Below are 19,325 nucleotides of genomic sequence, written 5' to 3' on the forward strand. Positions count from 1 at the left end.
TTCGATTCCCTTTGCTCATTTTCATAAGAAACCGTTCCAGTTTTTTATGTTGAATTAATGGTGCAGGGATTCTAGGATATCACTTTTTATATCTTTGAATCCCAATGTTCAACTATCTTTGACTTGGTGGTTAGATCACCATCATATAGTTCTACGGGTATCTTCGGTTCATTTAACCTGGACCATGATCACTACAGATGCAAGTCTTTTAGGTTGGGAGGCTGTCTGGGGATCTCTGTCAGCACAAGGGGTTTGGAAATCTCAGGAGGCGAGATTACCATTCAATATTTTTGGAACTCCGTGCATTTCTCAGAGTTCTTCAGTTTTGGCTTCTTTTTTAAGAAAGAGACGTTTATTGTTTTTCAGACAGACAATGTCACAACTGTGGCGTATGTCAATCATCAGGGTGGGACTCTCAGTCCCTAGGCTGTGAAAAAAGTATCTCGGATACTTGCTTTGGGCTAAATCCAGCTCCTGTCTAATTTCTGCGGTCCATTTACCAGGTATAGACAATTGGGAAGCGGATTATATCTGTCAATCAAGCTTTACATCCGGGAGAATGGTCTCTTTATCCAGATGTGTTTTTTTCAAATTGTTCAGATGTGAGGGCTTCCAGAAATAGATCTGATGGTATCTCACCTAAACAAGGAACTTCCCAGGGGCCTATTCAGGTCCGGGGATCCTCAGGCGGAAGCAGTGTATGCATTGACACTTCCTTGGAGTTATCAATCTGCCTATATTTTTTCGCCTCTGGTTCTTCTTTTTAGAGTGATTTTCAAAATCATCAGGGAGCAATCTTTTGTGTTGCTGGTGGCTCCAGCATGGCCGCACAGGTTTTGGTATTTGGTTCTTGTTCGGATGTCCAGTTGCCAGTCTTGGTCACTTCCATTAAGGCCAGACCTTATATCTTAACATTCGTTTTTTCCATCAGGAACTCAAATTATTAATTTGATGGTATGGAAATTTAACGCTTAGTACTTAGTTATAGAAGTTTCTCTGACTCAGTGATTAATACTATGTTGCAGGCTCGTAAATCTGTGTCTAGTAAGATTTATTATCGAGTTTGGAAGATTTACATCTCATGATGCTCTTCTCATACATTCTCTTGGCATTCTTTTAGAATTCCTAGGATTTTATAGTTTCTTCAGGATGGTTTGGATAAGGGTTTTTGTCTTCAAGTTCCTTGAAAGGACAAATCTCTGCTTTTTTTGTACTGTTTTCACAGAAGTAATTTGCTAATCTTTCTTTTATTCATTGTTTTCTTCAGGCTTTGGTTCGTATCAAGCCTGTCATTAAGCCAATTTCTCCTCCTTGGAGTCTTAATTTGGTTCTGAGGGCTTTTCAGGCTCTTCCGTTTGAGCATATGCTTTCTTTGGACATTAAAATTACTTTCATGGAAAGTATTGTTCCTTTTAGACATCTCTTCAGCTAGAACAGTTTTTGAATTATCTGCTCTTTCTTGTGAGTCTCCTTTTTCTGATTTTTCATCAGGATAAGGTGGTTTTGCTGTCTTCATTTCAATTTTTACCTAAAGTTGTGAATTCTAACAACATTAGTAGAGGAATTATTGTCCCTTCCTTGTGTCCCTAATCCTAAGAATTCTTTGGAAAGATTTTTACATTCTTAGATTCACTTACATGGATGTGGTAAGAGTTTTGAAATATTATGTTGAAGCTACTCAGATTTCAGAAAGACTTCTAGTCGATTTGTTATCTTTTCTGGTTTTAGGAAAGGTCAGAAGGCTTCTGCCATTTGTTTGGCATCTTGGTTAAAGCTTTTGATTCATCATGTTTATTTGGAGTCGGGTTAATCCCCGCCTCAGAGGATGTTATGTTCTGTAAAGTTATGTGGTAGAACAGGTGGTAAATAAGTTTAGGTACCTAGTATCCGCTATAGTAGGACCACTCAGCCTCACACCAAACCTTGGATTCACACAGATTTAACTTACAGGAATCCGGTTTTGCTCATTGAACTGAGGGTCACTACTGCAGGGTACAGAGTGAAAACGGAGCTGTCACGCAACCAGGTTACAGGATGCCTGTATTTCAACAGATAGGAGGAGTATCTATAGATAGAGTAGGTAGTTAATCAACTAATTACTTAGTGATTAAATGATATAGCTGACACATATACATAGAAGACAGGAAGTGAAATGGAATGTAATACAAACAGATGTAGTTCAAAGAGATATTGTAATTAGGCCAAAATGTATTTGTTAGGAATTCAGCACTTCAGGGAATATCATATGTAGTTAGAATGATATTTTGGATTATGTTATCAGATATAGATTATGCAAGGATAGGATAGTAACAAACGATAAGTCACTTAGTTAGGTTCAAGGTGGTCACAGCAAATGATGTTAATCAAGCAGCAGTTCAAACAGAGTAGGCAATGTAACAGGCAGTTGAAGTTAATCCTGCATTTTAGTGATAGTAACAGTCATTGAATACAGTGCTTAAGTAGTTTGCTTACTTGAGAGACATAATGATATCCAAATAGAGTAATAAAATATACAGACCAATTCCTGATGGTTATTTGGAAGGCTAAGTCAGAGCCAGATGAAAACCTTACGGTATCCTGAATGCTTGTTTGTAGAAAGGACACAGCGCGGTACACGCGCTGCAGACACGCTGAGATGCCGGGTGTGACGTCACAGCCACCCGGTGTAACAGTTAGGGAATTGAAAGCAGCTCCTTTGGTTCCTAAGAGACTGCAAGTAATAGAATAGGCACACCGGCACACAGCAATGAAGGATTAATGTAGGCTGCAAAGTTTCAAAGCAACAAGTAAGAAATCCCCACAGATTGAGGAAAGGGCTAGGTGTCTTCAGAGAGGAGTCACATAAAGTAACTGATTCAAATTACCAAGCGAGGAGCATAGAGAGGAGGGGCCTTAAATAGTAAAAGAGGATTCAGAATTAAAGGGACAGGATTGTAATAGTGAATACCCTGACAGGACACCCCCCTCAAGGAGCCGCTCAGCGGATCAAGGACCTGGACGGTGAGGATTCCTCCTATGGAACAAGGAAACCAAGCGTGGAGCCATAACATTAGTAGCAGGCTCCCAAGAGTCTTCTTCAGGTCCATAACCCTTCCAACTGACCAAATACTGAAGGTGGTTTCGAAAGTATCGAGAATCTTGAATAGAATCAATCTCGTACTCCTTCTCATCTGTCACATGAGTTAAAGAAGTATCCATCGAAGATGTAGCCCTGATAGAAGCATAGGGTTTAAGGAGTGAGACATGAAATGTTGGATGAATTCTCATGGAAGAAGGTAATTGAAGAATGACTGCATTCACATTAACAACATTCTTAATTTCAAAGGGACCCAAATAAAGTGAAGCGAGCTTTTTGGAAGGAACTTGTAATCTTATATTCTTCGTGCTTAACCAAACTTTATCTCCCACCTTATATTCAGGAGGTTTAGAACGTCGTAGATCGTAGTAATGTTTTTGAGCTTTTTGAGCATCGAGTAGTAGTTGTTTAACAGTGGCGAAACCTTTCACTAAGGTATTGATTTTATCATTAACAACGGGTATAGGAGAATTTTTTGGAGTCTGAATGTCATAAGAAGGATGAAAACCGTAGTTAAGGAAAAATGGAGACATTTTAGTGGAGGAGTTGAGCATGTTATTATGAGCAAATTCAGCAGTGGAAAGGAGAGAATGCCAGTTATCTTGTTCTAGAGAACAGTAACAACGGAGATACTGTTCCAGGGCTTGATTTGTTCTCTCAGTCTGCCCATTGGTTTGTGGATGAAAAGCTGTACTTAACCTCCTAGAGATGTTGAGGGATTTACAAAGATGTTCCCAAAATCTAGAGGTAAACTGAGAACCTCTGTCACTAGTAATGGAATTTGGTAGACCATGTAATTTGACAATATGATCTATGAAAAGAGTAGCTGTTTCTTGAGCTGTGGGTAGACCTCTATGTGGCAGGAAATGGGCCATTTTAGAAAAAAGATCAACAATGACCATGATAGTGTTGAAGTTAGCAGAAGGTGGCAGATCGACAATAAAGTCCATGGCAATATCTGCCCAAGGTCTTTCAGGTACTGGAAGAGATAGAAGGTATCCGTAGGGACGTGTATGTTGATGTTTTTTAGTAGTGCAAAGAAAACATGTTTTGATGTATTGCTTGATTGTATCAGACATTTTGGGCCACCAATAATTCCTTGAGAGGATATGAAGAGTCCTATGTACGCCAGGATGACCTGCTAAAGAGGAATCATGAGCTGCTGCTAAAAGTTGATTCCTGAGATCCTTGGGTACATATAGCTGATCATGATGATAGAACAGTTCATCAGAATGTTTATTTAAATTGAGGTGTGTTATTAATGAATCCTCCTTCTGTTGCAGCTTTAGGGTCTCCAAGAAATCGTTTGTTAAACAAATGATTCTGTCCGCAGGTATCACTGAGGCAGGTGTCAAATGATCTTGTGGCTTAGGAGGTATACGAGAGAGGGTATCTGCCTTAAGATTCTTAGAACCTGGACGATAGGTGATCACATAATCAAAACGTGAAAAGAAAAGGCTCCAGCGGACTTGACGAGAAGTCAGGGTCTTGTTTGACTTTAAATACTCTAAATTACGATGGTCTGTGTAAATAGTAATTGGAAATTTTGTACCTTCCAAGATATGCCTCCAGAATTCCAATGCGGATTTGATGGCAAGCAATTCCTTATCACCAATACCATAGTTTATCTCAGCTGAGCTCATGACACGAGAGTAGAATGCAACAGGATGTAATGGCTTTTCTTGAGAGGCCCTCTGGGATAGAACAGCCCCTATTGCAAATTCAGAAGCATCAACCTCAAGCGTAAAATGACAACTGGGATCTGGGAATTGCAAAATAGGGGCTGAAGTAAATTTATTCTTGAGGGTAGTGAAAGAGTCCTGAGCTTTACTATCCCATGAAAACCTGATATGTTTCTTAGTTAAAGTTGTTAATGGTTTAACAATATGTGAGAAATCTTTAATGAATTTTCTATAAAAATTTGCAAAACCAAGAAACCTCTGGACATCTTTTTTACATGAGGGTACTGGCCATTTGAGTATAGCTTCTACTTTACTGGTCTCCATAGTAATCCCAGTAGGAGAGATACAGTAACCCAGAAATGAAATAGAGTTAGTATTAAATATACATTTCTCTAGTTTAGCGTAGAGATGATGTTGTCTTAAACGAGATAGAACTAATTTTACATGTTTTAAATGATTTTCAAAAGTGTCTGAATAGACAAGAATGTCATCTAGATAGATAACAATACATACATCCAGAAGGTCGTGAAAAACATCATTTATGAAGCACTGGAAAGTGGCTGGGGCGTTGCAAAGCCCAAACGGCATTACTGTGTATTCGTAAAGTCCGTATCGTGTACGGAAAGCCGTTAACCACTCATCCCCTGCTCTCATCCTGATTAAATTGTATGCACCCCTAAGATCGAGCTTGGTGTAGATGGTGGCACCCTGAAGACGCTCAATTAGTTCAGGAATGAGAGGCAGGGGATATCTGTTTTTCTTAGTACATTTATTCAGTTGTCTGTAATCTATAATGGGGCGTAAACTGCCATCTTTATTTTTCACAAAAAACATAGCAGCACCTGCAGAGGAAGTGGATGGACGTATAAACCCTTTTTTCAAGTTTTCGTCTAGATATTCCTTAAGGTGTGCTAGTTCAGGTTGGGACAAAGGATATATATGACCATATGGAATGGTGCAGTTAGGAATGAGATCAATAGGGCAGTCATACTTCCTATGTGGTGGAAGTGTGGCTGCCTCAACCTTATCAAAAACATCAGCATATTCTTTGTAGCAATCTGGTAATGTCTCTACATTAATATGACAAAGTGTATGAGAATCAGTGCAGAATTGCTTGCAGTACTGAGAATCAAAAACTACAGTAGAGTCTGTCCAAGAAATAGTGGGGTTATGCATAGACAACCACTGAATACCGAGTATCATAGGGTAGACAGAACTTGGTAAAACATCAAAAGATATTAACTCAGTATGCCCTGAGTCTGAAGTAACCTTAAGTGGAACTGTATGGTGTGATATAGGACCAGAACTAAAAAATGATCCATCAACCAAACGGATGGCTAGTGCAACACTCTTTTTTATTAGTGGTATTTTGTGCTTATCAACAAAAACTAAATCTATGAAATTCCCAGATGCTCCAGAGTCAATTACGGCCTGTACGTCTATCTTCTGCTGATCCCACTGCAACGAGAGAGGGATTGATAAATGAAGCAAATTATTATTAACCATATTAACATTGTGCTTAAATCTCACTCTCTTACCCTTCTTTTGACGAAGGAGAGATGGGCAATCCCTTACGCCATGATCCTTTTCGGCACAATAGAGGCACAAATTAAGCAGTTTGCGTCTGGCTTTCTCTTCAGGCTTTAGAGGGCCTCTAATCACAGCAACATCCATGGGTTCATCAACATTCTTGGTAGCATGGGTAGGAAGATTTATATGATAGGGAGTGTATTTCTTAGGAGTGATGTCAGTTATGGATTTTTCATATTTCCTTTCCCTGAGTCTCCGGTCAATACCAATACATAAAGTCATGAGATCCTCAAGAACATCTGGAATGATACCTCTAGCAAGTTCATCTTTTAATGAGTCACTGAGGCCCATGCGAAATTGATTTTTCAGAGCTGGGTTGTTCCATAAAGTGTCAGGAGCCCATCTTTTAAAGTCTGTTATGTATTCCTCTACCATCCTTTTCCCTTGGCGTAAGGATCTCAAAGCTGTTTCAGCAGTATTCTGCTTGTTATGATCCTCATATAAAAGGGACATCGCAGAAAAGAAAGAATCAAGAGAATTTAATATGGGATCATCAGTCTCATAGAAAGTGTTGGCCCAAAATTTAGCTTCTCCACGCAAAAAAGAAATCACAGTCAAAACTTTAATTCTGTCAGTAGGATAAGACCTAGGTTTTAAAGTGAACATAAGAGTGCAAGAATTTCTAAAGTCTCTGAACATGGACCTGTCCCCAGAGAATTTCTCTGGCGGACTTACAACAGGCTCCGGTGTAAACTCAGAAGTAGAAGGTTTAGTTGTCATATGCTCATTAATAAATTTTCTAATATTCTGGTTCTCAATTTGTATCTCTCTTAAACCCTGTAACATACTATCCATACTTTGTGCTAGAGAACCCACTCTATTGGAAAGCTCATTCAACTCCATGATAGTGGATAGAGGTACTTTTATTTTTTAGGCTTGGTAATATGTTATGTTCTGTAAAGTTATGTGGTAGAACAGGTGGTAAATAAGTTTAGGTACCTAGTATCCGCTATAGTAGGACCACTCAGCCTCACACCAAACCTTGGATTCACACAGATTTAACTTACAGGAATCCGGTTTTGCTCATTGAACTGAGGGTCACTACTGCAGGGTACAGAGTGAAAACGGAGCTGTCACGCAACCAGGTTACAGGATGCCTGTATTTCAACAGATAGGAGGAGTATCTATAGATAGAGTAGGTAGTTAATCAACTAATTACTTAGTGATTAAATGATATAGCTGACACATATACATAGAAGACAGGAAGTGAAATGGAATGTAATACAAACAGATGTAGTTCAAAGAGATATTGTAATTAGGCCAAAATGTATTTGTTAGGAATTCAGCACTTCAGGGAATATCATATGTAGTTAGAATGATATTTTGGATTATGTTATCAGATATAGATTATGCAAGGATAGGATAGTAACAAACGATAAGTCACTTAGTTAGGTTCAAGGTGGTCACAGCAAATGATGTTAATCAAGCAGCAGTTCAAACAGAGTAGGCAATGTAACAGGCAGTTGAAGTTAATCCTGCATTTTAGTGATAGTAACAGTCATTGAATACAGTGCTTAAGTAGTTTGCTTACTTGAGAGACATAATGATATCCAAATAGAGTAATAAAATATACAGACCAATTCCTGATGGTTATTTGGAAGGCTAAGTCAGAGCCAGATGAAAACCTTACGGTATCCTGAATGCTTGTTTGTAGAAAGGACACAGCGCGGTACACGCGCTGCAGACACGCTGAGATGCCGGGTGTGACGTCACAGCCACCCGGTGTAACAGTTAGGGAATTGAAAGCAGCTCCTTTGGTTCCTAAGAGACTGCAAGTAATAGAATAGGCACACCGGCACACAGCAATGAAGGATTAATGTAGGCTGCAAAGTTTCAAAGCAACAAGTAAGAAATCCCCACAGATTGAGGAAAGGGCTAGGTGTCTTCAGAGAGGAGTCACATAAAGTAACTGATTCAAATTACCAAGCGAGGAGCATAGAGAGGAGGGGCCTTAAATAGTAAAAGAGGATTCAGAATTAAAGGGACAGGATTGTAATAGTGAATACCCTGACAGAGGATTACGGCTCATTCTACTAGGTCAATTTCTACTTCCTGGGCTTTTAAGAATGAAGCTTCTGTTGTTCAGATTTGTAAAGCAACGACTTGGTCTTCTTTGCATACTTTTACTAAATTCTACCATTTTGATGTTTTCTCTTCAGAAGCAGTTTTTGGTAGAATAGTACTTCAGGCAGCTGTTTCAGTTTGATTCTTCTGCTTATAATTTCAGTTTTTTTCATTATAAAAATTGAAACTTTTGATTTTGGTTGTGGATTAATTTTTCAGCAGAAATGTCTGTCTTTATTTTATCCCTCCCTCTCTAGTGACTCTTGGAAGTTCCACATCTTGGGTATCTGCTATCCCATACGTCACTAGCTCATGGACTCTTGCTAATTACATGAAAGAAAACATAATTTATATAAGAACTTACCTGATAAATTAATTTCTTTCATATTAGCAAGAGTCCATGAGGCCCACCCTTTTTGTTGTGGTTATGATTTTTTTGTATAAAGCACAATTATTCCAATTCCTTATTTTTGATGCTTTCGCTCCTTTCTTATCACCCCACTTCTTGGCTATTCGTTAAACTGAATTGTGGGTGTGGTGAGGGGTGTATTTATAGGCATTTTAAGGTTTGGGAAAATTTGCCCCTCCTGGTAGGAATGTATATCCCATACGTCACTAGCTCATGGACTCTTGCTAATATGAAATAAATGAATTTATCAGGTAAGTTCTTACATAAATTATTTTTTTTCTGCTCCATTAACAAAATTTAATTGCTCAAAGAAATAATACATTAATTCATTCTTTTAACAATATTTCAAAAAATACCACACAGACTCTTCTTGTTGTATTCTTATACCGTTGATTGTTTTATTAAATTTTATAACACCAAACAAAGACAGATACAAAAAGAAAAAGAAAAGAAAAAAAAAAAAAAAGAAGAAAAAAAAAAGGAAATAAGTATATTGATAGATATACCTAAAGTGAGGTATAGTATAGTACAGTACCCCCTCCCTCCTCAGACTCTAATCTTATTATTTCTTTATCTGGGAAATTCCTTATTTATATTTGCTGTTTCAAGAAAAATGGTCCCCCTGAATGGTGCATTCAGCTGCCTCTGGCATTCTTCTGGTAGATCTAAAATTATATTTTTCCATTTTTTAAAGAATCTGTTTATAAGAGCTTCCGTTCTAACCACAGTATCCAACTGTTCCAAAATAATTTGATTATATAATTTTTGTTTAAGTTCTCTTAGACTAGGGGCTTTCTTCGACTTCCAATATTTTAATATCAGTAATCTGCTTGTTATAATTATACTATTTAAATGACGTACATTCTCAAAAGGATATCCTTCCTTAGCAAAGTAGAAAATAATTTCTTCAGAAATCTGTATATTAGTCATATTAATTCTATTAAACCAGGCATTAACCTTAAACCAAAATCTTTTAATCTTGGTACAGTTCCAAAAATAATGATGTAGGTTTACACTTAGCCTCTTACATTTAGGGCAGGATATTCCTATTACTGACCATCTGGCCTTTACATCCGGGGTAATGTAAGCTTTATTAATCAATTTTTTATGAGTTTCTCTCCATGAAGTGGATATTGTTGCTATATCTAATGCCTTAAATCTTTCCTTAATTCTTTCCGGGTAAATTTGCCAGCTATTTGCTAAGAGGTGTAAATGTCTTGTACCCAATAGAGATATAACTGACTTGTAAAATAAGGAAATTGCGTATTTCCCAGAATTAAATAAGTTTAGTATCGGTTTTAGGATATCCAGTGTTCCTTCAGATTATTCGATCTTAATTGTTGCAGGTAATGGCGCACTTGCAAATAAGCAAAGAATTCCTTATTTATTAATCCAAATTCCAGTTTTAATGTTTCAAAACTTTTACAATTTCTTGTAGTTTGGTCCAACAACTGATGTACATTTTAAGCCCTTTCAATGACCACTCATTAAAAATTTTAGAATTCAGTGCAGGTATAAAATAAGGGTTACCCACCAACGGTAGATAAATTGAATATGAAAAATCAATATCCAAGAGTTTAATTAATTTATTCCAAGCTACTATTACGTTATATATTATTTTTAATTGTTTTATTTTTAGCGGAGATTTATCAGGATGACAATGTAATAAGGCTATAGGAGAATAAGGGTAGCATAGTATTTCCTCTATTTCTATTGAGGAATAATAATTGGCTCTTGTTATCCAGTCTAGTGCTATTTTACCAATACAGATTAAGTTATATATCTCAATATCATTCTGTCAAAGCATCATATTTTAAAAGAGATAGCTCTTCTTTCTCCTGTTAAGTGTGATCAGTCCATGGGTCATCATTACTTCTGGGATATTACTCCTCCCCAACAGGAAGTGCAAGAGGATTCACCCAGCAGAGCTGCATATAGCTCCTCCCCTCTACGTCACTCCCAGTCATTCTCTTGCACCCAACGACAACTTCAGATCAGGGGACAGCGGGCAGATTAATCTGCAAAGAGGTATGTAGCAGCTTATTATTTTCTGACAATGGAATTGATGAGAAAATCCTGCCATACCGATATAATGTAAACTCAGCCTTAAATGCAGTAGCAGCATCTGGTATCAGGCTGTCATGTATGTATATTTTACACTTCAGTATTCTAGGGAATGGTACTTCACTGGAATTACACTGTGTACATAAGACTTTAGCCTAATTTGCAGGGACTGGCAACAGGCTTTTTAATAACTCTTAATTTATGTTTAACGTTTTTTGCTGGAATGTAAAATCGTTTTCATTTTCTGAGGTACTGGGTGAATAAAATGTTTGGGCACTATTTTTTTCCACTTGGCAGTTGTTTAATTTAATTTATGACAGTTTACTGATCTCTCTCACTGTTGTGTGTGAAGGGGAGTGGCCTTTTTTGGCGCTTTTGCTACGCATCAAAAAATTCAGTCAGAAGCTCATTGTATTTCCTGCATGATCCGGTTCATCTCTACAGAACTCAGGGGTCTTCAAAACTTGTTTTGAGGGAGGTAATCCTCACAGCAGAGCTGTGAGATTGTAGTTGACTGTGATAAAAAACGTTTATTTCTGTAACTTTTTTTCTGCTATCAGGGTTAGTTATCCTTTGCTAATGGGAACAAGCCTTGGCTAAAATTGTGTTTTTTACAAAGACTTGATGCTATAACCTTTCAGTTTGTTAACTTTCAACTGTCATAACTCTTTCTGTGCTTCTTATAGGCACAGTACGTTTTAATATTATAGTAAATTACTTGAAAAGTATTTCCAAGTTGCTAGTTTATTTGCTAGTGTGTTAAACATGTCTGATTCAGAGGAAGACATCTGTGCTATATGTGCTAATGCCAAAGTGGAGCCCAATAGAAATTTATGTACTAACTGCATTGATGCTACTTTAAATAAAAATCAATCTGTACAAATTGAACACATTTCACCAAACAACGAGGGGAGAGTTATGCCGACCAACTCGCCTCACGTGTCAGTACCTGCATCTCCCGCTCGGGAGGTGCGTGATATTGTGGCGCCGAGTACATCTGGGCGGCCATTACAAATCACATTACAGGATATGGCTACTGTTATGACTGAAGTTTTGGCTAAATTACCAGAACTAAGAGGTAAGCGTGATCACTCTGGGGTGAGAACAGAGTGCGCTGATAATGTCAGGGCCATGTCAGATACTGCGTCACAACTTGCAGAACATGAGGACGGAGAGCTTCTTTCTGCGGCTGACGGTTCTGATCCAAACAGATTGGATTCAGATATTTTAAATTTTAAATTTAAGCTGGAAAACCTCCGTGTATTACTAGGGGAGGTGTTAGCGGCTCTGAATGATTGTAACACAGTTGCAATACCAGAGAAAATGTGTAGGTTGGATAAATATTTTGCGGTACCATCGAGTACTGACGTTTTTCCTATACCTAAGAGACTAACTGAAATTGTTACTAAGGAGTGGGATAGACCCGGTGTGCCGTTCTCACCCCCTCCGATATTTAGAAAGATGTTTCCGATAGACACCACCACACGGGACTTATGGCAAACGGTCCCTAAGGTGGAAGGAGCAGTTTCTACTTTAGCTAAGCGTACCACTATCCCGGTGGAGGATAGCTGTGCCTTTTCAGATCCAATGGATAAAAAGTTAGAGGGTTACCTTAAGAAAATGTTTGTTCAACAAGGTTTTATATTGCAACCCCTTGCATGCATTGCGCCGGTCACGGCTGCGGCGGCATTCTGGTTTGAGTCTCTGGAAGAGACCATTAGTTCAGCCACTCTGGATGAGATTACGGACAAGCTTAGAGTCCTTAAGCTAGCTAATTCATTCATTTCGGATGCCGTAGTACATTTAACTAAACTTACGGCTAAGAATTCCGGATTCGCCATTCAGGCGCGCAGAGCACTGTGGCTAAAATCCTGGTCAGCTGACGTTACTTCTAAGTCTAAATTACTTAATATACCTTTCAAGGGGCAGACCTTGTTTGGGCCCAGATTGAAAGAAATTATCGCTGACATTACAGGAGGTAAAGGCCATGCCCTGCCTCAAGACAGAGCCAAACCTAAGGCTAGACAGTCTAATTTTCGTTCCTTTCGGAATTTCAAAGCAGGAGCAGCATCAACTTCCTCTGCTCCAAAACAGGAAGGATCTGTTGCTCGCTACAGACAAGGCTGGAGACCTAACCAGTCCTGGAACAAGGGCAAGCAGGCCAGGAAACCTGCTGCTGCCCCTAAAACAGCATGAATTGAGGGCCCCCGATCCGGGATCGGATCTAGTGGGGGGCAGACTCTCTCTCTTCGCCCAGGCTTGGGCAAGAGATGTCCAGGATCCCTGGGCGCTAGAGATAATATCTCAGGGATACCTTCTGGACTTCAAATACTCTCCTCCAAGAGAGAGATTTCATCTGTCAAGGTTGTCAACAAACCAAACAAAGAGAAAGGCTTTTCTACGCTGCGTACAAGAGCTTTTGTTAATGGGAGTAATCCATCCAGTTCCACGGTCGGAACAGGGACAAGGGTTTTACTCAAATCTGTTTGTGGTTCCCAAAAAAGAGGGAACTTTCAGGCCAATCCTGGATTTAAAGATCCTAAACAAGTTCCTAAGGGTTCCATCGTTCAAAATGGAGACTATACGGACAATTTTACCCATGATCCAAAAGGGTCAGTACATGACCACAGTGGATTTAAAAGATGCTTACCTTCACATACCGATTCACAAAGATCATTACCGGTATCTAAGGTTTGCCTTTCTAGACAGGCATTACCAGTTTGTAGCTCTTCCATTCGGATTGGCTACAGCTCCAAGAATCTTAACAAAGGTTCTGGGTGCTCTTCTGGCAGTACTAAGACCGCGAGGAATTTCGGTAGCTCCGTACCTAGACGACATTCTGATACAAGCTTCAAGCTTTCAAACTGCCAAGTCTCATACTGAGTTAGTACTGGCATTTCTAAGGTCGCATGGATGGAAGGTGAACGAAAAGAAAAGTTCTCTCTTTCCACTCACAAGAGTTCCCTTCCTGGGGACTCTTATAGATTCTGTAGAAATGAAAATTTACCTGACAGAAGACAGGTTAACAAAACTTCAAAGTGCATGCCGTGTCCTTCATTCCATTCAACACCCGTCAGTGGCTCAATGCATGGAGGTAATCGGCTTAATGGTGGCGGCAATGGACATAGTACCCTTTGCACGCCTACACCTCAGACCGCTGCAATTGTGCATGCTAGGTCAGTGGAATGGGGATTACTCAGACTTGTCCCCTTCTCTGAATCTGGATCAAGAGACCAGAAATTCTCTTCTATGGTGGCTTTCTCGGCCACATCTGTCCAGGGGGATGCCATTCAGCAGGCCGGACTGGACAATTGTAACAACAGACGCCAGCCTACTAGGTTGGGGCGCTGTCTGGAATTCTCTGAAGGCTCAGGGACAATGGAATCAGGAGGAGAGTCTCCTACCAATAAACATTCTGGAATTGAGAGCAGTTCTCAATGCCCTTCTGGCTTGGCCCCAGTTAACAACTCGGGAGTTCATCAGGTTTCAGTCGGACAACATCACGACTGTAGCCTACATCAACCATCAGGGAGGGACAAGAAGCTCCCTAGCAATGATGGAAGTATCAAAGATAATTCGCTGGGCAGAGTCTCACTCTTGCCACCTGTCAGCAATCCACATCCCGGGAGTGGAGAACTGGGAGGCGGATTTCTTAAGTCGTCAGACTTTTCATCCGGGGGAGTGGGAACTTCACCCGGAGGTCTTTGCCCAAATACTTCGACGTTGGGGCAAACCAGAGATAGATCTCATGGCGTCTCGACAGAACGCCAAGCTTCCTCGTTACGGGTCCAGATCCAGGGATCCGGGAGCGGTCCTGATAGATGCTTTGACAGCACCTTGGACCTTCAGGATGGCTTATGTGTTTCCACCCTTCCCAATGCTTCCTCGATTGATTGCCAGAATCAAGCAGGAGAGAGCATCAGTGATTCTAATAGCACCTGCATGGCCACGCAGGACTTGGTATGCAGATCTGGTGGACATGTCATCCTGTCCACCTTGGTCTCTACCTCTGAAACAGGACCTTCTGATACAGGGTCCTTTCAAACATCAAAATCTAACTTCTCTGAAGCTGACTGCTTGGAAATTGAACGCTTGATTTTATCAAAACGTGGTTTTTCTGAGTCAGTTATTGATACCTTAATACAGGCTAGGAAGCCTGTTACCAGAAAAATTTACCATAAGATATGGCGTAAATACCTATATTGGTGCGAATCCAAAGGTTACTCTTGGAGTAAGGTTAGGATTCCTAGGATATTGTCTTTTCTACAAGAAGGTTTAGAAAAGGGTTTATCTGCTAGTTCCTTAAAGGGACAGATCTCAGCTCTGTCCATTCTGTTGCACAAACGTCTGTCAGAAGTTCCAGACGTTCAGGCTTTTTGTCAGGCTTTGGCCAGGATTAAGCCTGTGTTTAAAACTGTTGCTCCGCCATGGAGTTTAAACCTTGTTCTTAACGTTTTACAGGGCGTTCCGTTTGAACCCCTTCATTCCATTGATATAAAGTTGTTATCTTGGAAAGTTCTATTTTTAATGGCTATTTCCTCGGCTCGAAGAGTCTCTGAGTTATCAGCCTTACATTGTGATTCTCCTTATTTGATTTTTCACTCGGATAAGGTAGTTCTGCGTACTAAACCTGGGTTCTTACCTAAGGTAGTCACTAACAGGAATATCAATCAAGAGATTGTTGTTCCATCCTTGTGTCCAAATCCTTCTTCAAAGAAGGAACGTCTTCTGCACAATCTGGATGTAGTTCGTGCCCTAAAATTTTACTTACAGGCAACTAAAGAATTTCGACAAACGTCTTCCCTGTTTGTCGTTTACTCTGGTCAGAGGAGAGGCCAAAAAGCTTCGGCTACCTCTCTCTCTTTTTGGCTTCGTAGCATAATTCGTTTAGCTTATGAGACTGCTGGACAGCAGCCTCCTGAAAGAATTACAGCTCATTCCACTAGAGCTGTGGCTTCCACTTGGGCCTTTAAGAATGAGGCCTCTGTTGAACAGATTTGCAAGGCTGCAACTTGGTCTTCACTTCATACTTTTTCCAAATTTTACAAATTTGACACTTTTGCTTCTTCGGAGGCTATTTTTGGGAGAAAGGTTCTTCAGGCAGTGGTTCCTTCTGTATAAAGAGCCTGCCTATCCCTCCCGTCATCCGTGTACTTTTGCTTTGGTATTGGTATCCCAGAAGTAATGATGACCCGTGGACTGATCACACTTAACAGGAGAAAACATAATTTATGCTTACCTGATAAATTCCTTTCTCCTGTAGTGTGATCAGTCCACGGCCCGCCCTGTTTTTTTGCGGCAGGTAAATATTTTTTAAATTATACTCCAGTCACCACTACACCCTTGGCTTCTCCTTTCTCGTTGGTCCTTGGTCGAATGACTGGGAGTGACGTAGAGGGGAGGAGCTATATGCAGCTCTGCTGGGTGAATCCTCTTGCACTTCCTGTTGGGGAGGAGTAATATCCCAGAAGTAATGATGACCCGTGGACTGATCACACTACAGGAGAAAGGAATTTATCAGGTAAGCATAAATTATGTTTTTCCCTGCCCATAAGAATTTGGTCACCATTTGATTATATTCCTTTAAATCTTTTCTCTTGATGAAGATAGGGAGATTTTGCATGAGATATAAAAGCTTCGGGAATAGAAGCAATTTATTAAATTAATTTTACCTGTAAATTTTGCCCATTTTTCTAAATCATGCTTTATTTTTAAGAAAACAGGGGGATAGTTCAAATCATACCACTCTTTCCAGTTTGTAGAAAATTTAATTCCTAGATAGGTAAATGAATCTTTAGCTTCCTTAAATGGGATAGACTTTAAAGAGTCTTTACTTTTATTTAGCCAAAAGATTTCGGTTTTCTGCGTATTTGTCTTATAACGCATAAAACTACCAAAGTCCTGTAAGATCTGTGATAATAAAGGGATATTTTTCTTAGTATCCGAAAGTAAAACTAATAAGTCGTCTGCATAAAGGAATGTAATTATTTTTTTCTTACCTAATTTAATCCCATCTAGTTCTTTTCTAAGCAAAATCGCTAAAGGTTCAAGTGATAAATTAAAAAGGTAAGGGGAGAGAGGGCACCCCTGTCTAGAGCCCTTTTGTAGAGGGAAAGATTCTGAGGGAATATCATTTATAATAACAGAGGCAGAAGAATTATTGTATATTTGACGAATTGAATGCAAGAAAGGTCCTTCGATTCCAAACTTACTTAGTGTCGTAAACAGATGATCCCAAGTTATTGAATTGAAGGCCTTTTGTGCGTCTATAGAGATAATAGCTGAGTCAGCATAGGTTCTACTTTTAAGCTTTCTATTACAGCGTTGAATATGCGTATTATTAAGAATTAGTTGTAGTCTACATAGATTATAAGTGGGGTTTCTATCTGGCATGAAACCTACTGGGTTCTTTATGTATAAGTGGGTTCATAAGTGACTTTAACCTTGTGGCAACGATATGCATTAAAAGTTTATAATCACTATATTTAATAGCGAAATTGGCCTGTATGAGGATATATCTTCTGGATTTTTATTCTTTTTTAAGATTAGAGTTATTGATAATGCTGAGAAATATCTAGAGCAAGGTACCTTGTTTACGAAATATTGGTTAAACAAATCTACTAAAGTGTCAGAGATATTATCTGATAGAATTTTAAAAAGTTCAATAGGAATCTGATCAGGACCGGCTGCTTTGTTCATAGGAGCTTTTCTAATGGCGTTTTCCACCTCACTTTTAGATATTGGAGAATTCAGATCGTCAAGTTTATCTTTATCTAACATGGGCACCGGTATTCTGTCCCAATTTTTTTTTTTTAATTTCTAGATTTATTTCTGTTTCTGTATATAACTCTTTAAAATATTTAGAAATAAAATTAGTTATATCTTTGTTACTAGTGAGCCTACCTGACAATGTTCTTAATGCCCCAATCATATTTTTTTTATTTTTAGATTTTGTCAGATTGGCTAAATGTTTTCCGGCTTTGCCACTATGGCGAAAGAAAAAAGATCTGGATTTCAAATCATCTTTTACCACTTTTTGGCTCAAAAAGATTTCTCTTGATTTTTTAGCTTCCTGGTAGGCTTCCCAAAGTCTTTTTGAAGGATCACTTATATAAGAGTTATACGCATTGCGGAGATGGTTAGCTACTTCAATATCTCTATTAATATATTTACGTTTTTGCCATACTAGATTTACTAGGATTTAATTTCCCCCTTTATTACTGCTTTAATCTGAATTTCACTCAGGAAACAGGACCAGAGGGTCTGTCAGAGTATAACACTCAATGTCAATGCCCAGAACTGCAAGCAAACCTCCCAAATATAGCAGGCTGCTGATTATATGATTTGTTTCAGCTGGTAAGCAGGTGGAGCCAGAGAGCCAAAGTTGCAGCAAACAGAAAAACCCAATACAGGTGACCCTCGGTTTACAACGGTTCAATTTGCACCGTTTCAGAATAACAACCTTTTTTCAGTCATGTGACTGCTATTGAAAAGCATTGAGAAGCAGTGCATTGATTAAAATAGCCAGTAGGTGGAGCTGTCCGCTTGTGTTGCAGCAAAGATATGTAAGCCAAGCAAGCTGAAATTAATCAGTTTAACCAGACCTGAGCTATCGAGCAGCTTGCAAAGGAACAAGATCTTCCTGTCTATAAATCAGTCCAGATTGGAATGCATAGAAAACTATGGTGAATGGGGGAGCGGACAGCGCCTAGACCTATACCTGCTGCACTATAAAGAAGACCCCCTAATAGGTCTGATAGAAAATACAATTGTGGATATATAGGAGCGCCAAAAGGCTAAGGTATATACCAGGAACCAGTACTAATTACAATTAAAATGAGTACTACTTACAATTAAAATGGTTAGACAATTTATTACATAGTCATAAAAAACAAACCAAATATTCCAAATAATTGGCGCCATTTGGTGCCTTTTTTCATTAGAAACACTCCCCCATCATTGGATATATAAGGTCAGTAATATTAAAGCCTCTTCATGTCTTGAAAAAGGCCCTATTGTTGGGCCGAAACGCGTAGACTAACCAAGAGAGGCTTCATATTCTACCAGGATCAATCGGCGTTTGGTGGTAAGTTTATTTACCGATAAGCTACACCCCATAGGCCCTGTTTGTTGAGGAGTTTTTTTCCTTTTTGATTTCAGGTCCATGTTTTTTGTCAGACTAGGATACTGGATCAGGACAAGCTCCTAGGATCGTTTTCTCACCAGTTGGACTGGTTATGTTATGGACATTTTATAGGACATTTCTGGACATTCTTTCTGATCCATTATTGTTGTTGTTTTTATTCATTTGTCATTTTATACATTAGGAATTGTTTTGTTTTCCATTTTGCGATTTGATATTTGCTATATTCTGTTGTCATTTGTAATAAGTTGTTTGTATACCTCATCTGATCACTCTATTTGGCACACCAAAGTATAC

At 39.1% G+C, this 19,325-nt stretch overlaps 1 protein-coding gene across 2 annotated transcripts in view; it reads left to right on the plus strand.

Annotated features, from left to right (window-relative positions):
- The window catches only part of HSD17B4 (hydroxysteroid 17-beta dehydrogenase 4), a 790,821-nt gene that overhangs the window by 366,713 nt on the left and 404,783 nt on the right, over window positions 1-19,325 (plus strand). The window lies entirely within an intron of this gene.

This window comes from Bombina bombina, chromosome 2, assembly GCF_027579735.1.
Source record: "Bombina bombina isolate aBomBom1 chromosome 2, aBomBom1.pri, whole genome shotgun sequence".
Classification (NCBI taxonomy): Eukaryota; Metazoa; Chordata; class Amphibia; order Anura; family Bombinatoridae; genus Bombina; species Bombina bombina.